The sequence below is a fragment of the Cynocephalus volans genome, chromosome 1 (assembly GCF_027409185.1).
Source record: "Cynocephalus volans isolate mCynVol1 chromosome 1, mCynVol1.pri, whole genome shotgun sequence".
NCBI lineage: Eukaryota > Metazoa > Chordata > Mammalia > Dermoptera > Cynocephalidae > Cynocephalus > Cynocephalus volans.
Genome location: NC_084460.1, coordinates 203,368,143 through 203,386,765, shown reverse-complemented (window position 1 = coordinate 203,386,765; position 18,623 = coordinate 203,368,143). Strand labels below are relative to the sequence as shown.

At 38.3% G+C, this 18,623-nt stretch overlaps 1 pseudogene; it reads left to right on the top strand.

Moving 5' to 3' along the window:
- Nucleotides 1–14,360: 14,360 nt before the first annotated feature.
- LOC134391785 (S-phase kinase-associated protein 1-like) lies at nucleotides 14,361–15,222 on the top strand (annotated as a pseudogene).
- Nucleotides 15,223–18,623: the final 3,401 nt, after the last annotated feature.

Here is an 18,623-nt window from a genome sequence, read left to right as displayed (position 1 = left end):
GACGGCGGGCCACGCGGAGGCGTGTTTCCAAGGTGACTTGGCAGCGCCAACCGGAGTGCAGCGACGTGTGGGGTACGGAGCGAGGAGACAAGCCTGTGAGGCGGAGGAGGGGCGAAGATAGGAAGGAGGGAAGTAGGCCGAAGTGGAGGGAGAAGAGGGAAGCGGCTGTGGGTGGCTGAGGCAGAGGGAAGGACGAAGGAGGTGGCCAAACCTCCAGATGGCCCTGCTCTAGAACGAAAGCTAGCAGCTCTGTTTCTTACAAGTACACGAAACTTCCGATATCCCTTTCTCAAGGAGGGGACCGAAAAGCAAAATGGCTTGGGAGTACTTTTGATTCCCGAAACCTTTTGTATGTAAAGTAGATTACCAAGTCTTGGAGTGACAAGCTTTGTCCTAGGGCAAGCTACTTCGTTAACCTGGCCCTCGTTTCCCTCATCTAAAAAATGGAGAAAATGTACCTGCTGCTTCTGTTTTTTCGTGTGTATGCCAGGATTACGTGAGTTTACAAATGTGACGGGCTTAGGTCAATTCATGGCACATAGTAAGAACTCCACAAATCTTTTAGATTTTTTTCTTAAATAGCTTGAATATCCCATTAGAGAGAAGGCTTGGCCAGCATTCTGATTTATATTTAGAAAACGAAAATGAGACTAAAGTGTTCTGTAATTTAACTGGAGTTGTCTACCACAGGTACATTTTTAACATCTCGATCAGCTGGTGTAAAGAAATTAAATTTTCTTACTCCAGTAGTCACAGTGTAGTGCATCCGTTGTATCTCTTACCTTTTAAATCTTCCCTTGTTTCACTGAAACAATGCATATTTTAATGACTAATAAAACAATACCAGTGAACTTTAAAAAATTGATCTAATCAGTTTAAAAGGTAGGGGAGGGAAACATCACCTCCAAATCTCCTACTCCCCTTAGCTCTTATGTGAGCTCTTTTGGCTGGATCTAAAAACCAAATTGAAACAAGGAAGATTAACAAGAGAAATACAAGTTTTATTAGTTTTACATGTACATGGGGATCTTAATTAGAGAGTGAAGTCCGAAGAAGCGGCCAAAGCAAGAAGCTTTTATACTTTTTATTTAATTTGGCGGTTGGCCAGTAAGGGGATCTGAACCCTTGACCTTGGTGTTTATCAGCACCGTGCTCTAACCGACTGAGTTAACAGGCCGGCCTGCTTTTTAGACAACGGTAAATTTGTGAAGAAGTGACAAAGGGGGTCTGGCTAAGGGCAGTAAATTCTAGGGGAGTCACTAGGAGATATATGGGGGGTGTAAAGCTCTAGAAAATAAGGATTTCATGGGTAAAGTTATTTGTTCAGGTCCATTGCAGTCTTTGGTGATAAAGAGCCATTTTCTCCCTCTGGTATGGGGAGGGCACCCCTCCGAGAGGTACTTTTATGGCTTGCTGCATGAAGAAGACAGTTCAGCTAGCCCTTTCTGAAACTATAATTTCTCCAACGTTTTCAGTTTGAAGTAATCAATATACCAATGTGGCATATTCTGGGATGGCATGTCCTTCACTCCTTTATAAATTATCAGCATCAGGCACCTCTGATAAGTCATTCAGAAACCTATTCTGTAGAGTAGAAAAACCTTAACTACCTGCTTGATATCACTACTTAGGGGAAATTTGATTCTAGACATTAATCAAATTATTCCAGCCCCAGTTTTTTCTTTTCTTTTTTTCATTAACATTCTTTATGATGTCAGGCTCATAATATGCTTAAGAATTTTTTATACTACATATATGATGTATATGAGTGTAGTCTGAAAAAATAATAGCATTATAATAAAATAATAATAGCATTATAAATGTCTCTCAAGATCTGAGTCCGGAAAGCTGGGTTCTAATTCTTGATCTTACCACAACTTGTTATATAATCTTGAGGATTATTCTACTCTCTACTGTGCCTCAGTTTCTCCATCTATAAATTTGGGTTTCTTAATTAAAATAATGCAAATTATAGTACTTTGTAAATGTAAGTTACCATTATCACCATCTATTTCCAGAGTATCTGCTAAAGGACAGTGCTGCTGATATTCTTGTGATGGGTAATTTTAGGCAGACTGTCTCAGGTAGTCTCAAAATCTAGTTTTAACTCTTCCATTAACATTTTTTTCCCTGCACTCTCTGAAGGAAATTCCACTGGACTGCTCTTTTACAAGAGACTGGTGTGGTTTCTGAGCTGTGGCACCCTCTTGACCATCTCAGGCATTCCTTTCTTTTGTCCCTATGTATCTATCTTGCCCAAAGCTAAATCCTTAGTAACTTCAAAGTCTTTCTTGGAAAACTGCTGTCTGATCCGATAACTTCAACTCTTATCTCTATGTGAATAAGTCTTAGAAACAAGTATTTTTACCTTTCCCTTTCTATCAAATCCGAACTGTACATTTTCAAATATAAGTTTCACAAGACTGAAGATTTTGGTTCTTCACTATTATCCTCAGCATTTAGAATAGTGCCTAGAGCACAGAGTAGGCAGTCAGTATTCGTCGAATAAATTTGAGCATCCTGCTGTCTCTTGACCTTTTCCTTATATCTAATTCCTTTCCCAAATCTCCATTTCTGTTAGTTGGTAGCACCATTTTCCTAGTCTCACAGGCTTGATCTTTTATTAATTTCCTTTTTACTCTTCAAGTCCTTTGGAAATCTCTCAATAGTAGATCTTTAAGATTCATCAGGTATTAAGTCTGACACCTTCAAAAAAATCCTCCAAAACACACTCAAGAAAATATAATTTTCCCAGTAAAGTACATATGCCACAATGTGAATATAAAAGCAAAGTTGTGTGTGTGTATATGTGAATAAGGCAGTCTCTAGCAAACTCTCCGTTTACCAGTCTTGAAGACTACAATTCAAATTCAAAGCCCTAGTAAAATTACAAATAACTATGTCATGAATCGTTGGGGTCTCTAAGTTAATAATTGGAACCCCCTGTAATAATTCTGTAAATTCCAAGTGTAGAAATAAACGAAGGACACCTGAATGAGAACAAGCAAAGGATATTTATTCAGAGCTTGCTATAGCAAGGAAGTCAGCCACCATCACTTACGTTTGGCAGAGACTCTTAGCCAGAGGAGTGGAAAAGCTTTATAATCGAAAAAAGAAAAGCTTCAGGTGTGCTCTGATTGCAGGTGGTTGGTGTGGGGACGCTTGAGGCAGGATAACTAGAAGCAAGGCATTCTGTGTGGTTGGTTGGGGTATATATTTGGCTCTCTCTGGTTGGTTGTAAGTTGGAAACGGGACAAAAACAGAGGAAACTGGCAGTATGATTGATCAGGTCCTGGCTATTTTGGGTTGAATGCTATAGATATTGTGGTTACCTTTTTGAACTGATTGCTGCAGAGGTTGTGGGTCAGAGTTCTATTTTTATATATGTTCTGGCCATTGTCCATTTGTATATTTAGTCTCTCACATTAGCTTACTATATATCATTATGTTCCCTGCAGTACCTACATGCTAGGCACATGGCTTGATAAATATTTGTTGATTTGGTTTGCTTCTAAGACATGGTTAAATGAACAGAGGTTCACAATTTAAAGCAGTTATTGTATATAAAAAACCTCTTTGAATTTGAATCTTACTGCATTTTATGGGGTAAATCATGTGCTATAGTGAAAGTCATAAACTTGGGAGGTCCTGAGATATGTAAGATATTAAGGGTTATTGTACACAATTAAATCCTGGATTTCAAGGGGTTTACTGGCAAGTCGGAGGAGCGAGATAGCAGAAGAGATTTCAATAAAAGTTCCAAACATCCAAAGAATAGGCATCCCTAGGCAGTGCTTAATGGATGACCGGCCACTCATTGCCATGATCTCATCATGTTGGTATAAAGATTTTAGAAAAGCGGTGAAATCTGAGCTTGATTTTAGTGATAGATAGGATTTTGATAAGGTGATGAAAGGATTTTTTTCCAAATGAGTAAAAATGTTATGACCAAGAGGTATGTCCAGAGGCAAGTTGTAAAACTGGTTCAGCAGAGCACAGCTTGTTTGTAGGGAAGTAATGGGAAATAAGACCGATCAGGTGATTTCTGAGGAGAATGAGCTTGCTTTGGAAACTAGGCAAGAGTTTGACTTTTAATTCATTTGTGATAAGAATCTAAGGACTTCTAAGTAAGAAAGAAACACTTCTAGTAAATCAGATTATTGAATATCTATCTGATGTCTACCAGTGTGGTGGTATTGTGGGAACACTGCATAACGCATGAGGTCTGCATTAATGAAATAATGTTATAGACAAAACTGATTATCTACTTAGGGTAGATATTAGCTAAGCTAGAAGGTAATGAATCTAAATGTACTTTTCTAGTATCTTCTTAGCACTCTGTAACATGCTGGACACCAAATTGAGGCTGGTTATGAAAATGGTCTCATTTGAGTGTGTCTTCCTTTTATATCTTACTGTTAAAGGCATAAGTGGTCAGGAATTGGATAAGAAAGTAAAAGGCTCATCTTATTGGCTCCTGAGCAATTTAAAATGGTATTGTCCATGCCCACCCTGTGCCATCAACCAGCTGACCAAGCTTTCTGTCAGCTAGATAGCCCATGCCTGCAGACTGAAGCATGGTAATGAGGGGTTCATTGACAGCCATACCTACTTAATATGATCTTGACCTTCTCAGCTTCCAACTTATTCACTCACCTCCCATCTTTGGCTTGTACTGTGCTCCTGATACCTGATATCACACACCCAGTACAAACCTTGGCTCTTTCTTCTCTTATCATTTGCACCTACACCTGAGCTCCTATCTGCTTCTAGTCACTAAGTAAACAACCCAGTCCGAGCCTGATAGTCCCTGGAACCCTTCCTCAGCCCATGTAGCCCATGTACAAGCCCCAAGAGAGAAAATTTGAAAAAAAAAAAAAAAAATAGGCTGAGGCCATGATACCTGCAGCAGGTTGTTCATTAATGAATGTCTCTCCTCCTGTTGTCTCCTGCTTTGAGCAGAGGCCTCCAAACAAACAATAGGTAGCAAAGACAGTCATGGCCTAAGGTGAGGTGTTAGACTATGTAGAAGTTATAAAGAGGTTATCCTAAGTCAGTTTTGCGATCAGCATGCCACTCATATCCAGGATGTATGTGTAGACTAAGAATTCATGAGAAGAGGAGAAGAGATAGGTGAGTATGAATTTATTTGAAAAGAGTTGTCATATGGATCCAACAGAAGGAAGCCATATTGTGTTTCTTAGAAGGGATTCTATCCACTAGGGCTGCCTAGAGGGATGCAGTACCCCTAATAGAGAACCTACTCAGGGAGAATTTATAAGTGGCCAAGTGAACAGGACAGGGCTCATGTCAAGGGAACTATAGGAAACATATTTCACAGCAGAAGCATTGCATGAGAACAAATATCTGCATTTGAAATATACCATATGTCCCAGCAGAATCATTCTATGAGAACGTAGATCTGCATGTGGTGTTCTGGTAAAGGTTTAACAACCAGACCTCCAGCAAAAGAGCCCAGATTTGTAGTATTTCTGACTTCTATTGCATGGTTCTCACCAGAGCCAACTTCAAGCTACCAATGTGATATTACTGAACATGGAGCTGGAAAAAGATGCACAGTAGAACACCAGTATAGAGTATTTCCACCATGCAGATATAATACGTATAAGTAAACTCAAGACAAGAACATAGGTAATAGTAAAATGTAGTCAAATAATTAGGAGGTAACTTTGTGTTTAATATATTAAAGTTTAGATATAATTTTTAGTGATGGTTGAATTTAACAGTCACCTTGTAAATTTCCTGATAATTTAACTATCAGCTCTTGTGAGTCAGCACAGGCAAATTCCAGCATACCACTGTACCATTCCCAGAAGGCACAAATGCCAGATTACAGCCAAACCAGTCAAGTAAAATCCTTCCTGCTTCTTACCTGGCCTCCTTCCACTACCCTGTCCCCTACCCATGGAGCCATCAGATGTAGCGTAGTGAGTGGGGGAAAGGCAATAAATAGGGCAAGATGGGGAATAAAGAAGTAAGTCAAATTTTCCTTCCAACCATAGGCTTTCCAGTCTGAAACAAGTCTAAGCTGGCAGAGGGGTGAAGCTTAAATTGAATAAGTGTTAGGAGTTATAAGATTATTAGACTAAAATGGGCTTTCTAGTATCAGAGGATCCAGAAAAGCTAAGAACCATGCCTAATATTTCATCCCAAGATAGCAAAGAACAAATAGAGCAAACAAGTTTATATGGGAAAAGGTGAGAAAGAACAACATTTCTATTTGTGTCCTACAAAGTCCAGGTCATTCAAGAAACAAATATACTAATTAAATATATCTGTGTAACAAATTACTCTGAAACTTAACAGCCTAAAAAATCATTATTTCACAATTTATGTGGAACAGGAATTGAGGGCTTAGCTTGGTGATTCTGGCTAAGAGTCTCTTCACAAGGTTGCAGTCAAGATGTTGGCTGGGCTGCCATGACTGAAGGCTTGATTGAGGCTGGAGGATCCAGTTCTAAGATGGCTCTTTCACATGGCTGTCAGCAGGAGGAGGAACTGAGCCAGGAGGCCTCAGTTCCCTGCTGATTGTTGGTCAGAGGTCTCAGTTCCTCCCCAGGGGGGCCTCTCCACAGGTTTTTGAGTGTCCTCGTGACATGGTGGCTTGTAGGCTTCCCCCAAAGCAAGAAGTTCAAGAGAGAGAGCAAGGAAGAAGCCACAATGTCTTTTATGACCTAGCCTTAGAAGTTACACCTTCCCTTTTACCATATTCTATTCATTAGAAGCAAGTCACTATGTCTAGCCCATATACAACAGGAGGGAAATTAGCTCCACCTTTTGTAGAGAAAGGAGTCAAATTTTTGTACATACTTTTAAACTACTGCAACCAATAAATATGCCTGAGTAAATAAATACACATGTATTAGCTATAGTTACGCTTTCTCTATCAAGATGTGCCCATTTGTGAATTTATCATCGAAGACTTAATTGAGCCTTTTTATCTCTATAGCTTAAGCTCTAGCTTGAATCTGAGAGGCATTAAGAATTATATGGGAATGGCTGGCAAGCTGACACCTGGTAGTACATGAAAATTGAGATTTTGCTGGAAAATGACTCATCCTAAGAAAAAAAGATTTAGGAAGCAAGACCATGACCCTGTAAGAAAGTCTTGGTCCTTAGAAAAGTAGAGCAATTCTAAGTAAAACATTATATTAATCTCATCCCTTGCCATCTCGGCCTTACTGAAGACCAGTGAGGAATGGAAGGTAACAAAGACTGCTTCCTTTGAATTTTCTTTAAGAAATTGAGGAACAAGCAGCAGTCAGGAAGAATATAACACAAAACACAAAATGAGAATCACACAACTTTAGTGCCATCAAGGGCATCAGTGGGGGTGCCCAGTAGTGCAAGAAAGTATGCACAGAGGTGGAAGCTGTGGCACCCCAGAATGCTGTGCCAGCAAGAGAAGGCTTGTATGCATTTATACACATGTTCGTGGCAGCACTATTCATGATGGCCGAAAGGTAGAAGCAGCCCAAGTGTTCGTCAATAAGTGAATGGATAAACAAATGGTGACAGATATATAATGGAATATTATTCAGCCATACAAAGGAATGAAGTACTGATAGATGCTACAACATGGATGTACCTTGAAAACATTATGGTAAGTAAAGGAAACCAGACATCAAAGGTCACATAATATGATTCTATGTTAAGTGAAATATCCAGAATGAGTAAATCCATAAAGACAGAATATAAATTGGTGGTTGCCTGGGGCTAGAAGGAGGGAGAATGGGGAGAGGGGGAGGCAACTGCTTAATGGGTATGTGGTTTCATTTTGTTTTTGTTTTGTTTTTTGCAGCTGGCCGGTACAGGGATCCAAACTCTTTTTTTTTTTTTTTTTTAACTTTTTAAAATTTATTTATTTATTTTATTTTATTTTAACTTCTCAGTATACATTGTAGTTGATTTTCATCTTTTTACCCGTTCCTCCCCCCGCCCATCCAAACTCTTGACCTTGGTGTTGCAGCACCATGCTCTAACCAACTGAACTAACCAGCCAGCCCCTGGAGTTTCACTGTGGAGTGATGGAGTGATGAAAATGTTCTGGAACTCGATGGAGGTGGTAGGTGTGCAACATTGTGAATATACTAAATGCCACTCAAGTGTTCACATTGAAATGGTTGATTTTTTATGTGGATTTAACCTCAATAAAATTTTAATATAAATAATTTTTAAAAAGAAGGCTTGTGTGCGACCACTTGTTTTTGTTCTTTGTTTTGTTTTTTATAGTAAGACAATTTTTATTTGCCAATTTAAAAAAATCCTAAAAGAAAACATGCTACTGGCATAAGGATAGACATCATATAGGTAAATGGAATAGAATTGAGAATCCAGAAATGACCTCTCATATTTATAGTTGATTTTTTGATTTTTGTGAGGAGCATCTAAGAACTCCCAGAAATAATTGGGAGGGGAATAGGAGATTTTTCAGGAGATGAGGTCCAGTATTATGTGTATGCAGGTGGGAGTACAACCAGTGAAACTAGAGGTATAGCTGCTCCTGTGAACTTGTACCCACATGAAAGCCTGAGCAAATTCAGGTACAGAGGGCAACTTACTATGAGCCATCCATGCTTTGTAGTTCACGTCACAGAAGTTCAATTTGTCCAGTCCCTGTTTGACTTGGTGAGTACCGTTTGTCAGAGAGGCGGGTTTATGGTTTGGAGCCATGAAGAGCCCCTCTCCCCTTTGGTAAAATTAATTACTTCATAAGAAGATTTAACTTACTAATACTAGGAACCCTAAGAAAAATATTTTTATACTTTGTGACGTTGCAAATAACTGAACCCATTCCTTAATAGCTAGCAGTTCTCCATGCAGCCTTCTGACCATTTAATTTGCCAGGTTTATTCCCAAAAGTTTGGTGTGTTCAGGAAACAACCATCTCACCTCTCTACCTACTCCCAACCAAGAGAGAGTGCTTCCGAGGAAGTGATTGTCTTGAAAGGGACTTGCTTCTGTGGCCAGAGTTGCATCCCTTAAGAAATCCTAAGATGATTCTGGGATCTCGCCTTCACACAAGGCTCCAAGGGCCTAGTTTTGCTCCTGAAGCTCACAAAAAGACATGGTAATAGTGAAATTCATTCATGGATGTAATAATTTTTAAAATATTTTAAAAGTGCCTTTTCATGCATAGGACATTCTTTAGAAAGTGTTGTGATGCAGGTTAGTACAAATGTGTGTAGATACATTATGACATTAAATATTTTATACTATAAACTTGTAACACTGCAATTCATATTAACTCTGAAGAAGGAAATTTTTTTTTTTTGTCTTTTTTTGTGACCAGCACTCAGCCAGTGAGTGCACCGGCCATTCCCATATAGGATCCGAACCGCGGCGGGAGCGTCGCCACGCTCCCAGCGCCGCACTCTCCCAAGTGCGCCACAGGCTCGGCCCTAAAGAAGGAAATTTTATGGAAGTATAACTCAAAACATAAGTCTGAAAAGGTATTGTTTCCTAGGACCTTATATGGCAGTTGATCAAAACATATTTATTGGTGCTCTCTTGTATGACCAGTAAGCATTGTGCTAGACGATGTGGGGAATATATTCATTGGCTCTACAAATGTTTGTTGGGCACCTTCTATGTGCCTGCTCTATTCAAGGCACTGTAGATAACAGCAATAAAACATGTAAGGCCCTGCTTGGAGCTTATTTTCTAGAGGGGGAAGGTACAAAATACATAAGCAAACAGGTACATAAGTATATAAAGACTGTGATAAATGCTCTGAAAGAGATAAGCATGGAGATGTGAGAGTGACTAAGAGGCCAGTTTTCAATGGATCTCTTAGGGAAGGCCTCTCTAAGGAGGTGACTCATTCTGAAGATGGAGACTGATCCACTAATGTAAACAGCTATGGGGAGAGCAATCCCAGTGGAAAAAAACAGCTGGTGGGTTTAAGAAAGACCAAATGTGGCTAAAGCCTTGGTGAGCAAGGGGAAGTAGGAAGTAGGACTGGAGAGGTAGGTAGCAGTCAACATGCAGTCCTGAGAATTTTGGCAAAAAGTCCGAATTTCATTATTAGTATAATGGGATGCTATTGATAGGTCTTAAGGAAGAGAATGACAGTATTCTAAGTAATATTATTAAAAAATTACCGCAATATGAAGGATAAATAGAAGGATGGATAAAGAGGAAAGTGAAAAATCAGGTTATTGTGGGAGTTGAGAGAGATGATGGTATCTTGGACTTGATAGGGAGTCATGGAAATGTAGAGAAGCAGACAGATTTGACAGCGATTTTGAAAACAAGTTGCTGTTGAATTGGACGGAGGATTGACAAGAGTATTAAATACTGCCCTACATAATCTGTGTATCTTTAATGCCAAAAAGAGTACCTGGAACATGCACACATTTGCTGAATGAATAATACTGGTAGAGGATGTAGAAACATAGGAACCAAGCAATAAATACAGAACAGTGGTATCAAACCCTGTTCTATGTGTTATCCATAACAGCCTCTAGAGAATATCAGAGACAAAACTACTGGTCAGCTATTCCAGGTTGAGGCGGTGAGACAGAGTAACAGGTGGCAAAGCAGCAGAATGCTGCTCCAAGCTGGGAAATGGACCCACAAATGGTAGGGTGCACCAACCAAAAAACTGCCTTGCGTGAGGTAGGGAAGTTTAAGTCATGTTGAAAATGTTCTTAATTTGCCTCCTCAATGATATATTTATAGCTCTAGTTTTCATGTTTTTAAAAAGCAAGATATTGGGCATGGAGATATTTTTAGGGCTACATTTTAAAAGGTAAACCTTGCAAAATGTAAAATACCTGGAGTGCTGCTTTACCTTCCAAAGTCCCCCTTTATTGTGCTTTCAAAGGATTTGAACTGCAGTACAATTGGATATAAAATAGGAAAAATAACAAGAAAAAATAAAGCAAACAAAAAAGATATAAAACAGGTACTTTCAAAATTAGGAATATGTAGGTGGTTAGGAGACCAGGTAGTCAAGCTCTCAGAAAATCTGTGTCTTAGAGTGACCTTAACGTTAGGTCTCTGCCTAACAGGAGTTTGCCTCATTAATGCCTCCTTGGAGCAGCTGTGATCACTGAAACAGTATAACTTTTGAGGTCATCAAGTATAAGAGAAGGACATATAAAATAGGACAGTTTGAAAAATGTGGTCAGAGTCACTAAACCTAGCATTAACATCTCAGCAAGTGTCAATATTTTTTTTTCAAATAGACTTTTTTTTAAAGCAGTCTTAGGTTCACAGCAAAATTAAGTGTTAAAAACAGAGCTCTTATTCAACCCGTCCCTGTACACACACAACCTCCCCCACTACCAATATCCACAACATATTATGGTAGTATTTTAGTGTAGTGATTCTACACAAAATTTTCCATGCTTCTCTTGTCTGTTAAAAGTAAGTTAAGACTGTTTTTCACATTGTTAAATGAAAAGAATAAATCTGAAACTAATTGTGTGCCATGCTGGATTTATATATTTATACTTTATAGTCAGTCAACTAGGGCTTTGAATGTTGATTGAAATGTAGTTTCATCATAAAGATTACATGCAGTCAGCTCAACCATTCCTTGTTCAATCTCTGAGAAAATTTTTAGAGGATACAATTTAGTACGAACAAGGTAGAAATACTGAGCAAATTAGCAGAAATCTAGTGTTTTGATTCATTAGCTCTTTATTATGTACCTACTCTGTGCCAGATACGGTGCTTGCCAAACAACAGTAAGTAAATCAGAAATTACCCTTGTACTTGAGTAGGTCATTCTAATGTGCTTGTTCTCAATGGGTTGATTTTACCCCTGAAAGGATATTTTGGCAATATCTGGAGACATTTTTTGATTGCCACAATTGGGAAGGTGCTATTGGCATCTAGGCGATAGAGGCTAGGGATTCTGCTAAACTTCCTACAGTACACGGAACAGTCACCCAAAACATAAAACTATCTCGCCCAAAATGTCAATAGTGCCAAAGTTGAGGTACCTTGGTCAATGAATGGGAATATATTATTCCCAGATGTACTGATCAGTAAACTAAATCCTCCCTGGAAGATACCACCTACCAATAATCCTTACTTAAAATGAAGTGTTTGGGGTTAATATAAACATCTCAAATCTGCAAACAGAAATAGGTCAACCAATACTAGAAGAATGCAAAGGAATGAGCAGCTTATTTTGCTTACTGTGATGTTTTCAGATTCTAGTACAATGATTCTCATCCTAGGGACCACCATAGAATAATGTGGGGAAGTTTTTAAAACTTTTGGTGACCAGGTTGCACCTCTACTCAGGATCTAGTGGAGAGGAGCAGTGTCCAACATAGAGTTGTAGGCTAACCCTGACCCTATAGTGTTCTTTTTTTCTTACTTTTTAAAATTCTAAATTCCCTGAGCACTTACATAAACCTATTTCATGCTTGACTATGTACAGTTTTGGAGCCAAAGCAAGAAGCTCCAGTCATTTCATCAGTGAAGATATTGTCTTCCCACAAGATGATACATACAGTGGGAAATTTCTCCTCTACTTCTTTTTGTCCTCCCTTGGCCTTATAAGATGTTAACCATGTAAGAGGTGCTAAATAATTAGAGCTTAGTGACTTAAATAAGGGAAGTAAAGACCCATGTCTTAACATAAAGGTTCATAAAGGCATAGAGATAGAAGGAGGGGGGAGCATCAAATATGTCATGACAAGGGAGGTTTTGGTAATGAGCCACAATAATCAACCACATTGTATATCGGCAAAATAAAATTAAGAGAAAAAAAATATGACAACTAAAAATGCATTGGATCAAAAGAACAAAATACTATAAGGAATATTATTGGGCTGTCTAGTTTGCTAGTTGGCTAGAGTATAGTATTACAACACCAAGGTAAAGTGTTTGGATCCCCATACCAGCCAGCTGCCAAAAACAACAACAACAACAACCAAAAACCCATAAGAATATTATAGGCTCCACCAAAAAACTGTTAGATCTAATAAACTAATTAAAGTTGCAGGATACAAAATCAACATTAAAAAATCAGTAGCATTTCTATACACTAACAACAAATTGTCTAAAAAAAAAAAATCAAGACAACAATCTCATTTACAATTACTACAAAAACAAACAAAAAACTTAGGAATAAATTTAACTCAGGAGAGGAAAGGCCTGTGCACTGAAAACTATTAATATTGAAGAAAGAAATTGAATAAAACAAATAAATGAAAAGACATTCCATGTTCTTGGACTGGAATAATTAATATTGTTAAAATGGCCATACTACCCCAACAATCTACAGATTCAATGCAATTCCTATGAAAAATCTGATAACATTTTTCACAGAAATAGAAAAACTATCTTAGAATTTGTATGGAACCAGCCACAAAGACCCTGAGTAGGCAAAGCAATCGAGCAAAACAAATAAAGCTGGAGGCATCAAACTACCTGACTTTAAAATACACTACAAACATATAGTAATCAAAACAGCATGGTACTGGCATAAAAACAGACACACAGAAAAATGGAACAGAATAGAGAACCTAAAGAGAAATCCACGTTGACAGCCAACTGATTTTCAACAAAGGTCCCAAGAACACACAATGTGGAAAGGACAATCTCTTCAATAAATGATGTTGGGACCACTGGATATTCACATGCTCAGGAATGTAATTAGACCCTTATCTCACACCATATGCAAAAATCAGCTCAAAATGAATTAAAGACTTAAGTGTAAGACCCAAAACTATAAAACTGCTAAAAGAAAATATAGGGGATAGTTGCTTAGAACATGATGCTAATAACAAGGTCAAGGGTTCAGATCCCCTTACTGGCTAGCTACCAAAAATAAAACTAAAAACTAAAAACTACCACATAATCCAGCAATCCCACTATTGGATATATATCCAAAGGAAATTAAATCAGTGTATCTGCACTCCCATGTTTATTGCAGCATTATTCATAATAGCCAAGATATGGAATCAACCTGAGTGTCCATCAGTGGATAAATGCATAAAGAAAATGTAGTAAATATACACAATGGAATATTATTCAGAATTTTAAAAAGAGGAAATATTGTCATTTGGGACAACATGGATGAACCTGGAGGACACCATGTTAAGTGAAACAAGCCAGGCACAAAAAGACAAATACCACACGATCCCACTTATATATGGAATCTTAAAAAGTTGAACTCATACAAGTAGAGAGTAGAATAGTGGTTTCCCGGGGCTAGAGATGGCAGGGTTGTGGGTGGAAGTTAGGGAGATGTTGGTCAAAGGATACAAAATGTCAGTTAGATAGGAGGAGTAAGAGCAGCCCTGTTTTTGGTCTTTCTCTTCTGCTTGTGCTGACACTGCCCGGCCCTCGTTAGTGTCTGGCCCACTGTCTCCTTGAGACCAAACACTATGTCTTCAATTAAGTTGCAGAGTTCTGATGGAGAGATATTTGAAGTTGATGTGGAAATTGCCAAACAATCTGTGACTACCAAGACCATGTTGGAAGATTTGGGAAAAGATATGAAGGAGATGATGACCCACTTCCTCTACCAAATGTTAATACAGCAATATTTTATTTTATTTTACGTATTTATTTATTTAAAAAGATGACTGGTAAGGGGATCTCAACCCTTGGCTTGGTGTTGTCAGCACCATGCTCATCCAGTGAGCTAACCGGCCATCCCTATATAGGATCTCAACCTGTGGCCTTGGTGTTATAAGCACCACACTCTCCCAAGTGAGCCACAGGCCAGCCCAACACAGCAATATATGTATATATTTTTTTGTCTTTTTCGTGACCGGTACTCAGCCAGTGAGTGCACCGGCCATTCCTATATAGGATCCGAACCCACGGCAGGAGCGTCGCTGCACTCCCAGCGCCGCACTCTCCCGAGTGTGCCACTGGCTGGGCCCCAACACAGCAATATTTTAAAAGGTCTTTCAGTGGTGCACCCACCACAAGGATGACCTTCTCCAGAGGATAATGAAAACAAAAAAAAGCGAACAGATGTAATCCCTGTTTGGGACCAAGAATTCCTGAAAGTTGACCAAGGAACACTTTTTGAACTTATTCTGGCTGCAAACTACTTAGACATCAAAGATTTTCTTGATGTTACATGCAAGGCTGTTTGTTGCCTATATGATCAAGGGAACAACTCCTGATGAGATTCACAAGACCTTCAATATCAAAAACAATTTCACTGAAAAGGAGGAAGCCCAGGTACCCAAAGAGAATGAGTGGTGTGACGAGAAGTGAAATGTTGTACCTGACACTGTAACACTGTAAGGATTGTTCCAAATATTAGTTGCATTACTCTGTTTATAATTGTTAATGTTAGACAAGCAATAGACAAATGCAGCAGCAAATCAATTTTATTAGCAGAATATTGTCCTCATTGAAAATGTAGTTTGAGTACAGATTCCAAACCTATGGCTGAGTTTTTTCTACTATGATTGAAAATTTCTTTTTTCTTTGCTCTGAATAAAACTGAACTGTGGGTACTCTATAGAAGGTCATATTTGGGGCTTTCCCTCTTTTGTAAGGTGATTTCTGCTTAGTTATTGTCCGATTAACTTTGGTAACTTTTTAAAAGCTGGCATTGTTGGGCCACCCCATGGCTCACTCGGGAGAGTGTGGTGCTGATAACACCAAGGCCACGGGTTCAGAGCCCATATAGGGATGGCCGGTTCACTCACTGGGTGAGCATGGTGCTAACAACACCAAGTCAAGGGTTAAGATCCCCTTACCAGTCATCTTTTAAAAAAAATTTAAAAGGCATTGTAAATACAACAACTTGCAAAAAGTTTTCTGAAATAGAATTAATAAAATATTATATTTATTCACGAGTTGGAAACTGGAAAAAGGCAACTTGAAGTAATTGTTCTGAATGGGGTTATTAGGATGTCTTCCAGCCACCTAGAGTCAAGGAGTACCACTGGCATTGATTAGTTTGTATGTAGCAAGGCTCCTTTAATTGGACTTGAGGACTTGTTTTTTTTAATCTTCTCAGCTTTGAATATATTGACTAGAGACTCAGTTACAACTCAGTTTGTATTTTGGGGGGAGGAGAAAAGTAACTAGACAGTTTGTTAGTGTTTCAACTGAAAAAGGAGGAATAAGTTCAAGAGATCTATTGCACAACATGGTGACTCTAGTTAATAGTAATGAATAGTATTCTTAGAAATTGCTAGGAGAGTAGATTTTAAGTGTTCTCACAACAACAAAAAAAGGTATATGAAGTAATGCATATGTTAATTAGCTCGATTTAGCCATTCCACAATGTGTACATATTTTAAAACACCATGAACATGACATACAATTTTTATTTGTCGATTAAAATGAATAAAATGTTTTAAAGAGATTATTATAGGAACAATTGGTGGAATTTGAATATGGACTGTGCATTGGATGGTAATATGGTATCCAAGTTAAATTTACTGAATTTGATCAGAGTTCTGTGGTTTTGAGAAAATATCCTTGTTCATAGGAGTTACATCAGGATAGGGAAAGGAGTTAAGGTATCTGCAGTTTCTTCTTCAATAGTTCAACAACACTAATAGTAGTAATAATAATTTGTTTATGTATATTTATATGTATCTATAGATATAAAAAGATGGTGGTAAAGCAAATATGGCAGAATGCTGACAATTAGAGAATCTAGACGAAAAGTATGAGAGTTCATTGTACTATTCTTGGCAATTGTTCTATAAGTATAAATTTTTCAAAATAAAGAATTTAAAATTACATATATACCTAAAATATTGTGAGGAAAATTAACAGGCTTGGCAGTTGCTTGAATGCACAAAGCAAAGAAGAGTAAGTTTCCTGGAACAGAAATTATATCTTTGCCATTTACTATAAACATGATTTACTTATGAAGCTATAGCAAGGTTCATGGGTGAGATGGAATTAAGCCAATTAAGGAAAGTTGTGCTTTTCTTATTAAGCAACATATGCCAAAGCTACATTTGGATGGCAGCCAGAAAATCTTGGGTGGAGAGATTCTCTAGATCCTCTTCCAGCTGAAGGGAGAGTGTCCAATTGATTATTTCTATACCGTGAAGAAAAATACTTGCCCATTCTCCCTTGAACCTCTAAAGTGGTAGATTGATGGAGGAACATGGTCAAGGCAAAAGTCAGGGGCCTTTGGCTGGCCAGTTTGCTCAACTGGTTAGAGGCTCAACAGCCTTGTAACACCAAGGTCATGTGTTTGGATCCCGATTCCAGCCAGCCATTTATTTATTTATTTATTTATTAATATTTTATTTTATTTTATTTTGTCAAAATACAATGTGGTTGAATATTGTGGCCAATTACCGAAACCTCCCTCCCTCTTTCCTCTCCCCCTCCCTCCCAACAATGTCCTTTCTGTATGCTTGTTGTATCAATTTCAAGGAATTGTAGTTATGTCTTCTTCCCCCCCACCCCGGTTTTTTTTGTGTATTTATTTATTTATTTTTAGCTCCCACAAATAAGTGAGGACATGTGATATTTCTCTTTCTGTGTCTGACTTGTTTCACTTAATATAATTCTCTCAAGGTCCATCCATGTCATTGCAAATGGCAGTATTTCATTCTTTTTTATAGCTGAGTAGTATTCCATTGTGTAGATGTACCACATTTTCCGTATCCACTCATCTGATGATGGACATTTGGGCTGGTTCCAACTCTTGGCTATTGTAAAGAGTGCTGCGATGAACATTGGGGAACAGGTATACCTTCGACTTGATGATTTCCATTCCTCTGGGTATATTCCCAGCAGCAGGATAGCTGGGTCATATGGTAGGTCTATCTGCAATTGTTTGAGGAACCTCCATGCCATTTTCCATAGAGGCTGCACCATTTTGCAGTCCCACCAACAATGTATGAGAGTTCCTTTTCCCCGCAACCTCGCCAGCATTTATCATTCACGGTCTTTTGGATATTAGCCATCCTAACTGGGGTGAGATGGTATCTCAGTGTGGTTTTGATTTGCATTTCCTGAATGCTGAGTGATGCTGAGCATTTTTTCATATGTCTGTTGGCCATTCATATATCTTCCTTTGAGAAATGCCTATTTAGCTCTTTTGCCCATTTTTTAATTGGGTTGCTTGTTTTTTTCTTGTAAAGTTGTTTGAGTTCCTTGTATATTCTGGATATTAAACCTTTGTCAGATGTATATTTTGCAAATATTTTCTCCCACTCTGTTGGTTGTCTTTTAACTCTGTTAATTGTTTCTTTTGCTCTGCAGAAGCTCTTTAGTTTGATATAATCACATTTGTTTATTTTTCCTTTGGTTGCCCATGCTTTGGGGGTCATATTCATGAAGTCTGTGTCCAGTCCTACTTCCTGAAGTGTTTCTCCTATTTTTTTAAAAGAAGTTTTATTGTTTCAGGGTGTATATTTAATTCTTTAATCCATTTTGAGTTGACTTTAGTTTATTGTGAAAGGTATGGGTCTAGTTTCATTCTCCTGCATATTGATATCCAATTATCCCAGCACCATTTGCTGAAGAGGCAGTCTCTTCCCCAGTGTATAGGCTTGGTGCCTTTGTCAAAGATCTGATGGCTGTAGGTGTGTGGGTTGATTTCTGGATTCTCCATTCTATTCCATTGATCAGTGTGTCCATTTTTATACCACTACCATACTGTTTTGGTTATTATAGCTTTGTAGTATAGT